We start from the raw sequence: 17,552 nt of genomic DNA, 5'->3' as shown, positions 1-17,552 counted from the left end.
TGTTTACAGTGCAACTTTTGCGACCATCTTCCGTCGTCGGTCTGGGATGGTGGTGTTCTTCGCCCAGTTTTCAACTCCTAGTAAGTCGATACGAGAGCCAAGGTTAAGCTAGTGGTATTATACCGGCTAGTATTGGATGAAATGTTGATAATGCTAGCATTATAATGGCTCGGGTTTTGTTGAATGTATAAAGTATTAATCAAATGTGTAAAGTATAAAACATTATACTGACTCGTCTTGGGTCAGGATAGATATTTGAAATTATTAACTTTATACTCGCTCGCATCTTGTTAAAAGAAATGTTAAAATTATTAGATATTAGAGTGGTTCGTATTGTGTTAAAAGTTAAAAGTGCTAATGTTATGTACTGGCTCTTATTGGGTTAAAAGAAATGTTGAAAATTATCAATTAACAAGCTTTGATTACTGATCTATAGCTAATAATCATTTGATAGTTATTACACCTCAAACATGTTTTGCAAGTCATGATTACTAGCCAACGTTTGTTACAAGTGATAATCACTAGTGAACGTTTGTTCCAAGTGGTATTCACCTGCAAACGTTTATCAAACGTCGTGATCACAAGTGAACGTTTACTACGAGTACGTATCACCAGCCAGCATTTGTTATCAATAGCAATCACGAGCCAACTCTTATTACAGGTCGTAGTCATTAGTCCAGCGCTTATTACAAGTGCTAATCACTTGTCAACTTACAAGTGGCTGTCACTTGTCAGCGTTTGTTCAACGTCGTAGTCACAAGTTAACGCAACAGTGGATCGAGATACAATTTTCTTTCGTCTTCGCTGACTTTGAGGATCGATTAATCAGTCAGTTTTACTTATTGTATGATTACTGCGTCCAAGCAGGACATGGCAGCTCCTAGTAGCGAGGGTATCTGATAATTATCGTGCCACACACCACCGTCCGTCCGCTGAGTACGATGTTCTGGACTCTGCCAAAGATGCCAATTCCCCACCACAGTCCAGGCGGGGGTTCCACTGCTAATATTGCGTGATTGTTACATCCTGAACCGAACTGTTGACTTGTATGGCAAGAATAAGCGATAGATTGCCGTCGAACAAAAGACTATCACACACACTCACACTATGTGTGTGTGTGTGTGTGTGTGTGTGTGAGTGTAATTGCCTATTTGTACTGTACAAGGATGGGATTTTACATTAGTAGGGCCCCATCTCTTGAACATTTTCTACTATCGTACGATCCATTAACCTTCATCCACCTGGTGTTTTGTTATGAAAGTAGTGTGTGTGTGTGTGTGTGTGTGTGTGTGTGTGTGTTTTCCGATTAGGTTGTCTATCAGAATTTGAACATTACATTTTAGGCAAATTTCTCTAGATGCGAAGAAGCTATACAGACACCTCTTCCATACAACTCCATTTTCTGTAAATACCCTTAGTGCAAGTATCAGTCACCAGAGGGACTTTGTATACGCGTCATCGTCAAAGGAAGGGAATGAATGGGCGTTTTCGCCTCTTGGTTAAGCTCAGTGGTTCGCATGTCCCCAGAAGCTTCATGACTCATGACTCACATAAACTCATTCGTTTCTCAGTTACGGAGTGGCTTGCTGTTGACAGTGTTCCTCTGTATCGTTGAAGGCCTTTAATAACCTCAGCAGCCGATGGACTTGAAGCCCCAAACAGCCAACCAACCAGCAAACGTTGAATGTTGACCACGGATTTGATAGACAATAGACCTCGTTCTTAACCGTATATGATAGACCATATCTATCGTGCACTGGTAGATTTTTGATGTGCAAATCTCCATATCTATTATCGTGACTTGATAGACAACTATAGTGTTCTATGAACGTTGGTGTATTCTAGTGCCGCACAGACAGTGATATAACACTGCTATAGTAAGTGCTATAACAGTGTTCCAGTGCTACAGAGATGTTGGGAAATGTTGACAGCTGGAATGATCACTTGTTAAGGAAGCAGCTCTTACCACAGTCACCGAAAGAAGCAGGGTAAGTTGATCTCCTTCATTTCATGGATTCATCGCATTGCATTTGTGCTGACCAGGTTCCACGTTTTCCTCAGCTAGTTTAGGTCTCGCTGTTTCAAGTTTTATGTTTCGGTCTCGCTGTTTCAAGTTTATATATATATATATATATATATATATATATATATATATATATATATATATATATATATATATATGTGTGTGTGTGTGTGTGTGTGTGTGTCTGTGTGTTACCGGACCCCGCCTGCATTTAGGTACGCCGCGAATGGAGTCCTCTCGCGAGGTTGTGTCATCGCCAGTGTACCAGACGGAGGACAGTCTCGTTGAGGATATTCTCACACAAGGAGACTATCATGTCCTTGCTACTGATTGTAGCGCAGGCTTAAAACTGTGGGAATGTCGTAAAAGCGTGCCCTGGGGATATGTAATGAAAGAAATGTAATTATATGCATGGTTATGTGATACAGGCAGATCAAACCTATAAGTAAACACTTATAAATATTTTACGGGGATATATTTACTTTGGCCCATTCTTTCCTAAAGGAATATCAAAAAGATATAGATATAGTTTTTGAAGGAAATGCGGGATATGCTACATGCACTTTTCCTGTCCAGCCTGTAGCCATACATCACCCCCAACAGTAGGAGGGAGCCCTTTGAAATTCAAGGACGCTGCTGTTGGACAACCATAGAAATACATGACATGTCTGAAGCAAAGTGCCTTGACCTTCCTTACCTGACCTGTGCCTGAGAGAATTCCCAGCATCGACCATCAAAGGTGTCGACGATATGTGATGGATCTAAACAACAAGGCGTCGAGATATTTCGCTCTGGTATTAAACGAAAATGAAGCCGAAAGTGAACCATTGTAACCCAAAGCCGGAAGTGAACCATTGTAATCCGAAGCCGAAAGTGAATCATTATAATCCGAAGCCGAAAGTGAACAACTGTAATCCGAAGCCGAAAGTGAACCATTGTAATCCGAAGCCGAAAGTGAACCACTGCAACCCGACTGTAGTACATGCGCAGTGCGAACGTTCCATTGTTTCTTTGAAAAATTCTATCCTACGCGTTATTCGAGATAGAAAATGGCGAAGCCATAAAGAAAATAGAGTGAGTGACATAAGCATTTAAGTGACCAAGGTATAAACTCATACATATGTAAAACACTTAAGTATCTTGTTAAGTAATCGTTCAGAGTTTAAGTGGAACATAACATTGTCTTAAGGTCGATTTGTCCCCATATACGACCCTCGCTCAATCAAGACTTTTATCATTTCCTATAATTTCCTCTCCATTTCTTCAAATTCCCGTATCACATATGGACGACTCTCGACAATTACAATTACTTTCCCTCCAGAAGAGAAAAAAACAGATTCGATTAATCCCGAAATGAAATAGCGAGAGAGTAAAGCAAATCTCAGTCAACTTTTTACTCTTTTTTGAAGCGAGTTGATGAGACACGAAGAAGTGTGAACCGCACGTTGACTGCCTTGACCTGGTTCCTTCGGGTGGGCGACTTCAGTAGTGATAACACGCGAGACTGATAACGGAGGAGGAGCAGCTCACAACATCAGGTGGAGCGAGTGGTGGTTGGGGGCGGCGGGCGTCCAGGACTCTCTCTCTCTCTCTCTCTCTCTCTCTCTCTCTCTCTCTCTCTCTCTCTCTCTCTCTCTCTCTCTCTCTCATGACCGCCTCAGACACGGATGAAGACGGATGTGGTGTTCTGCGTGACTATCAAACTCTTTGATTCAGCACTTGCATGATCATTTTGGTCCTTACGGTAGGTGGATTAAAGATGATTAATTTCGCCCAACCCACCCCTAACACACACACACACACCCTCTCTCTCTCTCCCTCTTTTTTTTTTGTATTTCGTACTCTGTGATCGTGGCTGTTGGACGGTGCTGGTGATGATGTGTGATTGTACAGTTTGGAAAACGGGTAAGTTTTAAGGTCGTGTTACACACGATCGCCCTATTTGGGAACTGGGCTGGTGGCGATTCTCTCTCTCTCTCTCTCTCTCTCTCTCTCTCTCTCTCTCTCTCTCTCTCTCTCTCTCTCTCTCTCCTCCCTCTCTCCACGTCTGCCTGCTGTCGACGATGGATTACGTAAAATTCCTATTCTACCTTTCTTCTTGGCCTGATTAACTTCACTTTCAAAGGTTCCTTTCTTTAAAGGAGGCTAATTTGATGTCTTGTTATACTGATTACTTTTCGCCTCGACATTCCCTCACCAACCAGAATGTATGGCAAGCCTGAACTGTCGTGGACTGGGTCCCAACCAGTGCCATCACAGACTCTAGGAGACCCGTGGAACAGACAGACAAGGCAGACACACCAGCACCCTCACAGACATCCAGTAACAATGAGTTCATAACTTTGGGGCCGTGACAGCATTGTTCAGGGCGAGGCGCCTCCTCTTGTGTCGTGCTTCATGTCTGCCTTCAGATTGTGTGTAAGGTGGCGCTTCTATTTTGTGTGTCTTCAAGCGAATTAGTCTCTAGATTCATCAGATGAGTTCGGTGTACAGTCGACCTTAGCACACCTTTCCAGAAGATTAAAAAGGCAATGATTTCAAAGGAAAATGATCAACACGACCTATAGCGATGACTCGTAACTTTAAAGGGGTCATGTGGTAAGCTCCACCACCTTGGCTGATCTTCCATGACCGTATTACAAGATCACTCATCTGATACCTCACAATACCACGAGGCCTCGCAAGTCAAGTCTCTGACCCGCAGATGTAATTTCCTCTCTTCCTGCTTCGTCTCGTGGGCGGTCGGCAGCATCATATAAAGACAGATGAGGGCGTGGGACCTGGTACCAGAGGTCAGCTCGGGGTCATGATGGTGCTACTTACAGCCTTGTGGGATTTGACCCAGTCAGTCAGTCAGATTGGGGAGGGGAGTTCGGTGTGTTAACGCAGGCCTCCGGGTGGCAGGGGAGGTGCCGAGCTCAGACGTTCGCTCTGGCCTGCGTCAGACTCCGACGTTCATCAAGTTGAGGCCTCAGAGGACTCCATCAGGCTCGGCCGTTTATCCTACAGAGCCGTAAACCTCCTTCGTTCATTCATTGAGATTGTCATGCTCCATCATCAGTCCTGTGAGGGATGTATGGGTTGCCCTATCAGTTCTATGAGGGGGTGGAACCTACCATTTTACGTAGGAGGGAGGTTTTCGAGCTGCACCATCACCCAGTGTGAATAGATCAAGCTCAGCCGTGTCCCGGCCAGCCAAGGGAGAGAATCTGTCAGGGTGTGGAGAACAACGTGGATAAAGAGGTTGGATAACACGAGGAGTGGGATTCCTCCAGGCACGAGGCGTTGTCTCATTAAGAAACCCGGCATTTAAACGTATCTAACATCGGGGTTCATTGCCATAACAGTAGTCCCCGCGATTACGTTATAAAAACAAACATACGCGATTAAGAGTAAATAGAGAATTGGTTTAAGGTACGTTTTCTTTCATCTCGTCTCGAAGTCATATTCAAGGTAATTCAGAGTCGTATCTGAGATATTAGTTTATCATATATTACAAGCAAAACTCGCAGTCTGTCTTTGCTTAGTGCAACAGTTCTTCTGTCTTATTGATTGCATACGACACTTGGTTACACTCGAGCCATATTAAAAGCAGGAAATCTACTGTTCGGATACGGGATATAGAAAACGCAACCAATGTTAATATATGAGGACTGTGAATCAGTCCATGAGAGAGTAACTCCAGTACCACGTATTGCCTTTGGCATGACGGTACGACCCTTGAGCACAGAAGTACGACCCATGAGCACGACAGTATGACATGTTTGATGGCATGATCTTTGTCCTGACCCATAATTTGATGTATTAATTACTAAACCATGGATACAATACTTACTCTTTGCAAGGCCCCCGACAGACCTCATTTCGAATTCGTTGATCATTTCTGATCACCAGTCTTGATCCGTAACGAAAAGAAACTTCAACGAATCCAGAGAAGAGCAACAAAACCATTTTTGTCGCTTCAGAGATCAACCCTATGAAGACAGAAAATATATAGATAAATATAAAAAGCGCAAATACGAGGTGATCTGTCGGAAGTTTTCAAAACGGCAAATGATTTCGAAGTCATACTATACGAAAAATTCTTATGATGGATAAAGAATCAGTGAACAGAAATAACCGCATAAAATTAAAAGGAAGATGTAATAGCAACGTGGCCAAAGGTTTTTCTTTCTCCTGTAGAGTTGTAAAACGGTAGATCAAGTTACCCCCAGATGTACTGAATGCGAAGGCTATCAATACCTTCAAAATCAAAGTTAAACTAATGCCTTACTTGTATATATTATCAGGAAAGAAGCCAGTGTCAGGTAAAGGTAATAATCAAAGTTCTTGTTTGAGAACTGAACCTCTATCATTCTCTCTATGTTTCAGATTTTGAGCCTCCTCACTGGAGAGGCCCGCCGCAGACGATGGTCCAGCCTCGCCGAAGTGACTTTTCACTCACGCTGTAGCCACAGGTAGGTGGACAGTTTCCCATAGAATTTCCACAGCAGTGTACTCTTTCCATACTACATGGCGGTCTTTCTCAGTCTTCTTTCCCACGGGCTGTTGTTGAGCCGGAGGGAGTGGTGAGTGGGAAGGTGTCCAATGTCTCCCCTATTGAAGATAACCTCGTCATGGACCATCAAGTCTCTTGTCGTGTGTCCCTCCCATGTAATACCATACACCGATATAGTACTTCCTCAAGGGTCAGATCAGATTCTGAGATCATCATGACTAAGGACTGTACCAGCGTCATGATCAGCTGTAGCCCAAATCAGGACCTGGCAATGATTAAGACGAAAATATCTAACAAATATTTTTTCTTTTTCTAGGACACTTAACCCATAAAGGACGTGTCCAAAAATATCAAAGTATGAACGAAAGATATTCATCTTAAGTCAGATATACAAAATATGAAATGATAAACGTATATGAGCTTATTTACCCTGCTGGTCACATTCGTATTGACCCCAATACTTTCCATATAGTCTTAAACATTGGTGAAGCACATATTGACATATTTTACAGGTCGTGTCGGCTACGTAAACTCTGACAGATATTTAGAAACTGATCCGCACAATGCTGGCGTTCGGATGTTTCTCCTGTGCTTGCAAATCTCAAAAGCTTTAGGGGGAAGATATTGCAAGTAATGGGGCCCCCACGCGTTTAAAACTCTTTCCTTGTGATGTGCGAACGAATAGGTAATTTCAGATAGGTTATTATATGGACCTTCGTGGTATAGTGGTGTGTGTATGTGTGTGTGTGTGTGTGTGTGTGTGTGTGTGTGTGTGTGTGTGTGTTGACTTTTATGCGTGTGCGGGTACTGAGAAAATTTCAGGAGAAATGATCAACTCTCTAGGAGTGAGAAAGTCCACGACGAGAATATTCTGATTTACGTCTATTTTCCTTCCTCGCTGATGGTGGTTCTCATTCTTTTGTCGTATATTGTGACTGACATGGCACGGGCAGACTATTTCCCCGGTTACAGACCACAGAACTTTTGCATGGCCTTCCCTTGACCGCCTCATATGCTGTGATTCAGCCCAGTGACCGCCCGTCGTCCTCTGTATACCTCGTCGTTCCAATTCGTTCGATCCCATACACGACTCGCGCTGCACGTTTTGCTTCCAGTAGCTCAAAGCATCTGTTTCACGTCCATCCTTCTACCACCTGCTTAGTTCGCCACTTCCTCTTACATTCCCAAACTATTGTCCTCCCTTCCCCTCAAGGTTTGATCCACTCAGAGCCAGAGCATCCGGTTTCCTATCCCCGTCTAAACTACCTATCTCTCCCTCCTTATCATCCTAGTCTCATCCACACACATTCTGGAAGCCCCAACCTCAGCCTTTGAGGAGGAGGAGAAGGAGGAGCACTCTCCGCTTGGCCACCTTCTTCTTTTTTTCATCTTTTGAAAATCAAAACGCAAATGGTACTTGCACAGAGAGAGAGAGAGAGAGAGAGAGAGAGAGAGAGAGAGAGAGAGAGAGAGAGAGAGAGAGAGAGGTCGAGTGAGGGAGAGGTCGAGTGAGGGTGCCTTCGAGTCTCTGTCACCTTCAGTGCAATAACACTTAACATTATGCCAACCTTTAACTTCTTAACGGCCAATGTTTATTATCATGACACCACCAATAACCCCTGCAACATGTGCCATAAGACTCGGAGGCATAAAGTCATGCGAAGTCGACGTGATGGGAGGACAGGTCAGTTATTAACAGAACAGCTGACCGAATTTATCTGGTGCCATCTGGTGGGGCAGAGACAGCATGCAGTTAATTACCTGAGTCAGGTGGTTGGCCTCGGAACTATCAGAAGGCAACTGCCGGAACCAGCTGCACGTACCAGGTGAGAACTACAGTAATCACCTCCACATACGGAAGGAACAATTCACACGACCGCACGCCAGAGAAAGACACACACACAGAGGGAAGGGACGAACGCGTTACCTCCTTAGAGAAAGACTCGTCCAGTAACGCATCCTGTACAGCGTTGCTATCGTCATCGCAAAGAACATCTGGACAACCAGATGGTAAAGATATGCTCAGAGCACATTAGAAAACGCATCCTCACCTTCCAGGAGACACTTTGCATTATTCAGGCTCCTAAAACTCCGGTAAGGTTACAACGCGGGCTGAATAGACGATGAGGAAAAGCGTGTTGCTTCGTGAAGCAGAGACACTCCGAGGCCGACTCAGAGCGACGAAAGCCATCCCACGCTGAAGGATCTTGAGCCCAGGCAGCTTGAGGGTACACTTCGTTGTCTTCTCTCCCTTTTTTTTTTTTTTTGATATCATCCTTCGATATCTTGTCAACATAATCTCGGGAAGATTAGCAGAGCTGAAGCCACCAGCCTGAGAGGAACAGGCTGAGGAAGTGCCTGTAAATTATCATGGCCATCCGTTTAGGTTTATGACTCGAGATTACACACACAAATAGCCATCACAGTTTGGGGGGAGAAAAAATATGAATGTTGAGACAAAATCCCGCCAGGGCGTCGTGTTGCCGACGACCTTCGCTTGTCACGTGCTGCAGCCGGAGTCCACAGAACGAAGTTATGTGTCTGGTTTGACGTCAAGGAGGTACATGTTGTACTTACAAGAAGGTGCAGGGGAGAGGGGTAGGGTGGTGTGTGTGTGGGGTTGCTTGATGCCCGGCGTGATAGCATCGTGTTTGCCTGGCCCCCTTTTACCTCCCCCACCCACTCACCCACGGTCACGCTGACCGCTGTGCATGAGGAGCGCCTTATCACAGAAGCGGTCCTCGGGTTCCCTTATCGATAAGCAGTGGAGACCCTTGTGTCTTCATTCCTCATTCTCCTATCATGCATATTATCTTTTTACCTTGTGTGTGTGTGTGTGTGTGTGTGTGTGTGTGTGTGTGTGTGTGTGTTTATCATGTATCTGGCTTTGTCTGTGTCTGCGTCTGTGTAACTACGATCTCTAGTGTGTGTTTATCATGTATCTGGCTTTGCCTGTGTCTGCGTCTGTGTAACTACGATCTCGAGCGCCTGGAAGCAGGTGGTTGTTGAGTCGGGAGGATCACCTCTGTTGTGAAGACATTCAAGAGGAAGTGAATGCCCCCACCACTCCCTTCACTCGCCCAGAATCTTCACTGAAGATGTTGCGAAGGTCTTCAGGTATCCAGAGAAACTAAGGCCAACACCTGAAGGATGTTTGAGATTTATAGCACGATTAAGATCTGTGTCGGAAGGTTAGGAGGACTTGCGGGGGAAAAAGTTGAGACTCAATGTAGAATTTTGAGAACAATTGAACGGAGAGGTAGAGGAAGATCAGAATCTATAGAAAGATTAAGATTTACAGGAAGTTTAAGATATATAAGAAGATGACAATTTATAGAAAGATTAAGATTATACGAAGTTTAAGATATATAAGATCAGAATCTATAGAAAGATTAAGATTTATAGGAAGTTTAAGATCTATAGGAAGATCAGAATCTTTAAAAAGGCTTAGATTTATAGGAAGTTGAAGATCTATAGTAACATCAGAATCTTTAAAAAGACTTAGATTTATAAGAAGTTGAAGATCTATAGGAAGATCAGACTCCGTAGAAAGATTAAGATATATAGGAACTTTAAGATCTATAGGAAGATCAGAATCTATAGCATGTTTAAGATCTATAGGAAGATCAGAATCTATAGCATGTTTAAGATCTATGGGAAGATCAGAATCTATAGGAGGATTGGTTGAAGGCTATTATCCACAGGAGGATCAAGGAAACCTGTAAGATCAGGATCTGTAGGACGATCCAGCAACCCCCTTTGATGGTATCATGCTATTCTGAAACTCAGCATAACCATTAAAACAGTGAGTCTTCCTGTAGAAAGACGACCAACATTTGGAGGGATATCTCTCACATCGCTCCTTCTGGTTCCCATTTTCTTCTACAGTTCTCGTGGTGATTGGACAAACACAGAGCGTGCGTCTCCCTCCTTTAACTTCGCTATAGCCCTGTTCGAACCATGGTGTGTGTGTGTGTGTGTGTGTGTGTGTGTGTGTGTGTGAGTTCCTATATATCCCATAGCTGCTGACTATAGAATTTGCAAAAGTTTTTCATGGGGCTGATTGCGAAAAATTTCAAACCGGGACTGAGGTGTGTTGGTTGAAAGCATATATATGTGTGTGTGTCTTTGTCTGTGTGTGTGTGTGTGTGTGTGTGACTGTGTGGGATTACTGCTGCTGCTGGCTGCCCTGCCAGGGACTCGAACACGGACCCAAGAAACTCATGGGTCGCAGCGGTAACTATTGTACTACAGAGGTACCCTTCCCTCCTCCTCCTCCCCTCACCCTCCCCTCCCCTCAAGACCCCTCCACCTCTCTCTCTCTCTCTCTCTCTCTCTCTCTCTCTCTCTCTCTCTCTCTCTCTCTCTCTCTCTCTCTCTCTCTCTCTCACCCCACCAGACCTCCTCCTGCATCGTGTGTGAGTTATTTCCATAACTAATGCTCAGTTTATCCACTAGTTAGCACAAGCAATTACCAGTGGATCATAAAGACATCAGTGACTGTGCTCGCTCCTCCCGCCGCCCCGTTCATTACTGACCTCAATTTCTATTCTCTTTACTGTGTTGCTTTGTCGCCCCTCTCTCTCTCTCTCTCTCTCTCTCTCTCTCTCTCTCTCTCTCTCTCTCTCTCTCTCTCTCTCTCTCTCTCTCTCTCGTTCGCTGGGCATTAATTTTCATTCTCTTGTTTGTTTTCTCAAAGACCTCTTCTTCTTTTTTTTTCACACGCATTTCTCTCCTCTGTCAATGTCTTTTCTCTTCTTATTTTTCTTTCCTCTTCCTTTGTTTATTGGTTATTGTCTTTCTTGCCTTCTCTTCTCTCGATACACAGTCTTATGTCTTCTTTTATCACATTTTCTTCTCTCTCTCTCTGCATTCTACGTTTTCTTTGTCCCTTCTTGCTTTTTTTTTCTCCTTATCTCTTATCTTTTTTTTGTCCGTGTCTCATCCCTTCTCTCCAGTCGTATTCACATTCTTGTCTCTTGATTAGAAGTTCGTAATAGAGAGAGAGAGAGAGAGAGAGAGAGAGAGAGAGAGAGAGATAGTGTGTCGTAACTAACTGCCGTCGTATAATTGGTGATTGTTGTAGTCGGGTCGTTCGTATGAACGTTTGCGCTGGTGGCGTGTTTACATCGTCGCCTCCCTCCGCGTTGCCGGTATCAGAATGCGCCTCAGCGAGCATTTCATTTCTGTCGTCGTTGTCTTGGCTTCCTCTTTTGGAACACTTTGTGTTGCTCTTGTATGACTGATGGACTGGCTGTGTCTGTCTCTTGCCCGACGCTCCTGTCTGTGTAGGCTGTGTCTGTGTCTTGCCCGACGCTCCTGTCTGTGTAGGCTGTGTCTGTGTCTTGCCCGACGCTCCTGTCTGTGTAGGCTGTGTCTGTGTCTGTGTCTTGCCCGACGCTCCTGTCTGTGTAGGCTGTGTCTGTGTCTTGCCCGACGCTCCTGTCTGTGTAGGCTGTGTCTGTGTCTTGCCCGACGCTCTTGTCTGTGTAGCCTTACGTAAAAGAAAAAAGTTCTCATGGTCTCCGCTGAACTTTGAGCTCACGTATTTCTGATGGTGTAGGTTATATACGAAGCTTTCGTACTCCTTGGCGAGCTCTGGACTCTTGCCTGACTGGTGGCGATGGGTTTGAATATGGCTTTCGTTGTCTTCAGTGAGTTTCTAAGCTCATGTATTACTCTTAGAGACGTTTTTTGAAGACCCTAATTATTGTTTGTGGCAGTCATGTCGAGTTCGATGCTGTCATGAAATGGATGATGAGAGATATGTAAGTTTTCCCCTCACCACTTTGCATGGCGAAGCCTTTGCTTGTGGAAAATGACCATTGCAGTGTAAGATTAGCTCTCCCTCCCACTAGAGTTATTGTCAAAGGCACAACATTAAAATTGCTCCAGAGTCTACCACACGCATTTTATGTAGTTATTTATCCTTTTGTTATTGTTCGTGATTAATCAGGTTCACTGGTAATAACCTGCCCATACTCAGTGCCTCATGGTTAGCACTTCCCACACTCCCTTCCTTGTGGTTAGCACTTCCCACACTCCCTGCCTCGTGGTTAGCACTTCCCGCACTCCCTGCCTCGTGGTTAGCACTTCCCACACTCCGTGCTGGATGGCTGGCCCTCCTACACTCACTTTAATTCCCTGCTGCATGGCTAGCCTAAGGGGACGGCGGAGTGTGCCTGCCTCACTCTGCATTGTAATATAATTGGAGCATAATTGTCAGTTCCTTAACTGGTAATGAATATTCTAAGCGTATAATGTAACGTGTGGAATACCTAACTAACTAATGAGCTCAGATGGCCTTCACTTATGTATTTATATCAGTACGTATGCATGAAAGAATAAGTAAATATTTGCATGTATATATATATATATATATATATATATATATATATATATATATATATATATATATATATATATATATATGTGTGTGTGTGTGTGTGTGTGTGTGTGTGTATTCCCACTACCCCTTTTATGAGGTCCAGGAGCTTCAAGGCTTTCCACCAGTCAGAAGCAGGGGAATGATTGTCTCCTTTGGAGCGAAAAGTTCCTCGACGAGACTGAACTCCTTATCTACCATGGACGATGTGACACAACCCCACCGAAGGTGACTTTCCACTCGCTGTAGACCCCCACACGCAGGCCACCTCTTCATGTAGACACTGTGTCCCTTGATCTGCGCCTTAGATTGGATAAATCTATCCTCTGCTCCATTCAGGCCATAAATGTTTCTGTGACCTTAAGGTATCTAGTCATCTTCTCTCATAGTTTTTCTTTTACCCTTTATTTCTTTAAAAAGAAATCTACAGTCTACAGTGGGCCCCGTGCCAGCAAACTTCAGTATCCGTACAGTTCTGCTCACCTCTTAGAAATGACCCTACGTCGTCTTTTCGGGTCGATGGTACATGGATGAACGAACGTGCGCATGCACATCCATCTGGATGATGGTTCCTTCGTCGTGGACTGTTAATGCATCCGCCATCTAGGGAGGTTAGAAATATTCTATACCTCTGTGCTGTTTTTTTAAGATGAATTTCCACGAAATGGAGGAGATGATATAGTCTACCTCCCCTGGATCTCTGTACGTATTCATGCCAACTGGGAATAATTTGCTCTAGCTTTAGATTCCTCATCCACAAGACTGGTGTTAAGAGCGACATCGTCCCATGCATTCGTATCTCTTCATTCTGTGCATCAGTGGAAAGTTGCATCACCGCCGAGACAAAGATCGAAAGATCTTACTGAGAACTGATGACCACCGCTTCCCCAAGGGCCCATTCATTCATCCATCGCCCCCTCTCGCCACTCAGACCCCAGAGACCATTCATTCCTTCCACTGTCAGATATAAATACAGCTTCACGCGCCTTTTAACGGCATCACACTTTGTGGTGATTTCTACAGAAGCATCTTTATGGTGCCGCCGGTCTGCCTCTAGGCAGAGCAAGAGGTCGAGGAGGTCATCTGTGTGTGGTCAGACGGTGTGCGTTTTATCTTAGTGATGGACTGCCTCAGTGCTACACAAGTCCTGTGCTCTGGGCGTCCAGCAGCCCTACCATCGCCCGACAGCATCAGGGTGACACCAGAGGTCCTTATCAGATATGCATCACGGGTTCGTCTGATCAAAGCTGAACGAATCGATGTTCACTGGTGGTGCTGACGAACTGCAGATGACGGGATAATCCAGCCGGACAAAACCATTTTCTTAATTGCATGATACTGTCTCTGAATTCCTTAAAGTCCCTCCCCCTCGCCTTTCCCGCATATTAACTCTCCTTCCCACAGACCTCTCTCTCTCGCTCTCTCTCCGAGGCTTTCCCACGTCTTTAATGAGGCACGAAGCACTTCATGGTGTGATATCCCTCTTAAAATGAACACATGTTGTCTCACGTACTCGCTTCGCTCATTTGTCAAAGACTTAAATGGTCGATTCTCACATCGATGCTGCGAGCCACGAAGTGGTTGCACCTTCACCGTCGCAGATGACTCGATCATGGGACTTTGGTGTCGTTCCATTTCGGTACTTTTCTGTGTCCTCCACTGACTTCTTTCGTACATTAATGGTGTCATCACCACACCTATAGAATTATCAGCATAAACTATGTATATAATGTATATGGTAGAGTAAATTACACACGTTTACATAAAGAAAAAGACATATAAACCTTAAAGTTTAAGCGTGTTGTTAGAAATAGCAAAAGAAACCTTGAATTATTTTATTTAAAAGTTAGAAGGAAAAAGAGGCACTTCCTAGCCAGTAGTTCTGTTATGCTCAGAAAATGGCGAGTTGGGTCATGTCAACAAAGCCATATTAGGGATTTAGAAGATATATGTATAATTTTTCTCGTCCATTTTCTTACTGAAAAGACATCTTGTTTTCCAGATCCAGTCCCAATGATAGCGGAGGCGAACTCTTTGCATCGTGGTAACACACAGGATTAAGACACGCAGTCAGCGATAAAAGGAAGAAAGTAAATAAAACGGTAGGTGACGATATGCTTTAGCCAGAGGAGCCTGATGGGAGCTAAGTCTCATACATTGCCTGTATCACACTTAGCCCCAGAGGGTCTCTCTACAACGGTTCACGTTCCCTGTATCACACTTACCTCAAAAGAGTTAGCCCGTTTCACGTTCCCTGTATCACATTTACCTCCAGGGAGTTTACCCGTTTCACGTTCCCTGTACCAGACTTACTTGTGGGGAGTTTACCCGTTTCACGTTCCCTGTATCATACTTACCTCCAGGGAGTTTACACGTTTCACGTTCCCTGTATCACATTTAACCGTAAAGAGTTAGTCCGTTTCACGTTCCCTGTACCCCACTAACTAGCCCCCCTGGAGACGCTTTGTGTCCCTCGTTTCACGTTCCCTGTACCCCACTAACTAGCCCCCCCTGGAGACGCTTTATGTCCCTCGTTTCACGTTCCCTGTTTCAGGTTTCTCTAATTTACATGTCTCGTATCACGTTCTTGCTTGGGCCTCAGTCCTTGTTCAGGGCTAAACGTTCGCCACTCATCGTTCCTTGTTTCACGTTCCACACCCCACCGCACTGCATTCCGGCCAGCTGAGGCAAAAACGTTCTGATTAATGTCCATAACAAATTGGGACTTGATCCGCTCGTTCTCCCAATTTGGGGCCAATTTAGGAAGCGGCCGCTTTGATTCCTCCGTATTGGATGCATTTATTTTTGCAAGCTTGTTTTTATGTCGGAGTTATGCCTTATTTTGATTAGAAAATATGCTAATGAGGGGGGTAATTAATAGCATGGTCTGTCAGCTAAATCAGCAGACGGTATGGAAGTGCTGTATGATTAAAGGCAAAAATTACTTTAATTAACAGGGAGGGTAATTGGTAATCAATTTTTAGGTTTATTACCCATGTGTGCGAAGTCCTGGAAACCACTGGGGGAGGGTGGAAGGTGTTGTGTGTGAGGGAGGGAGGGTTGGGGGATGCGCATACTCGTGTATGGGTCAGTGAACAGAGAAACACTCGAGTGGTCGAGTTGAAGATGTGAACTTGTTGGTTCATTTCTCTCTTAGTGGGAGGTGTGTGTGTGTGTGTGTGTGTTGCAGAGGCGTCTGGTATTTCCATAATTGCCGTTTGTTCTTGTTTTTATTCATTGAAGGTCTTTTTCTCTACGTTCTTGATATATATATATATATATATATATATATATATATATATATATATATATATATATATATATATATATATATATATATATTCTTTTTTTCATTATATTCTTCGTCAACTGGTTCCTGTCGCTTTGCTGTCAATTGTGGTTAGTATTTTCATCAACAGAATTGTAGTACTCATATCTCTCTCTCTCTCTCTCTCTCTCTCTCTCTCTCTCTCTCTCTCTCTCTCTCTCTCTCTCTCTCTCTCTCTCTCTCTCTCTCTCTATCTATCTATCTATCTATCTATCTATCTATCTATCTATCTATCTATCTATCTATCTCTGTCTGTCTGCCTATCTCTCCATAAGCATAAGGAATGTTATCTTCGTCACCAAAACGACCTTGCCCACTTGAGAATCCTTCTATGCCTCTTCTGTACTGTCTCTGCCTCTTTTGTACCTTCTATGCCTCTTCTGTACCTTCTGTTACTCTTTTGCATCTTCTATGCCTCTTTTGTACCCTCTATCCCTTTATGCCTCTTCTGTACCTTCTATGCCTCTTCTGTACCTTCTGTTACTCTTTTGTACCTTCTATGCCTCTTTTGTACCCTCTATGCCTCTTCTGTACCTTATATGCCTCTTTTGTACCTTCTATGGCTCTTCTGTACCTTCTATGCCTCTTCTATTCCTTCTATCATTCCTCTGTATCTTCTGTACTTCTATACCTTCTTTACATCCTTTTCTACCTTTTATACCTCTTCTATACCTCTTACGTACCTTACGAACCTCCTCTGTACCTTCTTTGCTCTCTCAGTACTTTCTATATCATTTCTATACCGTCTATACCCCTTCTATACCGCCTTTTCTCCTCATCGTCTGTCTGAAGCACTTTTCACCGTGGTAGAAAACTGTCTGGCCTCTGGCGCCTCGACAGCTGAGAGAGAGAGGGTCGAGAAAGGCGGTAGTCCACCGGTATGTAATTAAGCAACGACCTTTTGTGTGAAGCAGATCCTCTCGGGCCAAGCTGAAGATTTTTTTTCGCTGTTGTATTGAAAATCTATTTTTTTTTTCGTTATTGTACCGAGCTTGTTGTTTTTTTCTTCTTCACTTCGCTATCCCACAGCTTATATTGGTTAGATCATTACCAAAATATCCCTTATCAGCTGTAATATTATGTAGGATCAGTATATTAATGCCTTCACACACACACACACACACACACACACACACACACACACCACACACCACATGTTACCGTCTGGTAAATTTGGGAGAGGCTGCGTCACGAGGTGCGTTACGAGGTCTATCACGGTATGCGTCACAGTATGCGTCACGGGGTGCGTCACCGTATGCGTCACTGTGTGCGTCACGGTGTAAACCCCATTTAATTGTTAACGTCCGAGTCTGCAAGA

At 44.1% G+C, this 17,552-nt stretch overlaps 1 long non-coding RNA gene across 2 annotated transcripts in view; it reads left to right on the top strand.

Annotated features, from left to right (window-relative positions):
- LOC139747366 (uncharacterized) overlaps window positions 1-15,007 on the top strand; it is a 425,771-nt gene extending 410,764 nt beyond the window's left edge. Inside the window, exons 1-3 of one of the 2 annotated variants that reach the window (XR_011712381.1) lie at window positions 1,593-1,988; window positions 6,395-6,480; window positions 14,909-15,007. This is a non-coding gene — a long non-coding RNA (uncharacterized lncRNA). Of the gene's footprint in view, window positions 1-1,592; window positions 1,989-6,394; window positions 6,481-14,908 lie in introns of those variants that run through there. The other variant, XR_011712382.1, reaches the window with a different exon arrangement.
- The last annotated feature ends 2,545 nt before the right edge of the window (window positions 15,008-17,552 follow it).

This window comes from Panulirus ornatus, chromosome 68 (genome assembly GCF_036320965.1).
Source record: "Panulirus ornatus isolate Po-2019 chromosome 68, ASM3632096v1, whole genome shotgun sequence".
NCBI lineage: Eukaryota > Metazoa > Arthropoda > Malacostraca > Decapoda > Palinuridae > Panulirus > Panulirus ornatus.
The sequence above is the reverse complement of the archived record's forward strand: the minus strand, read 5'-3'. Positions and strand labels throughout refer to the sequence as shown.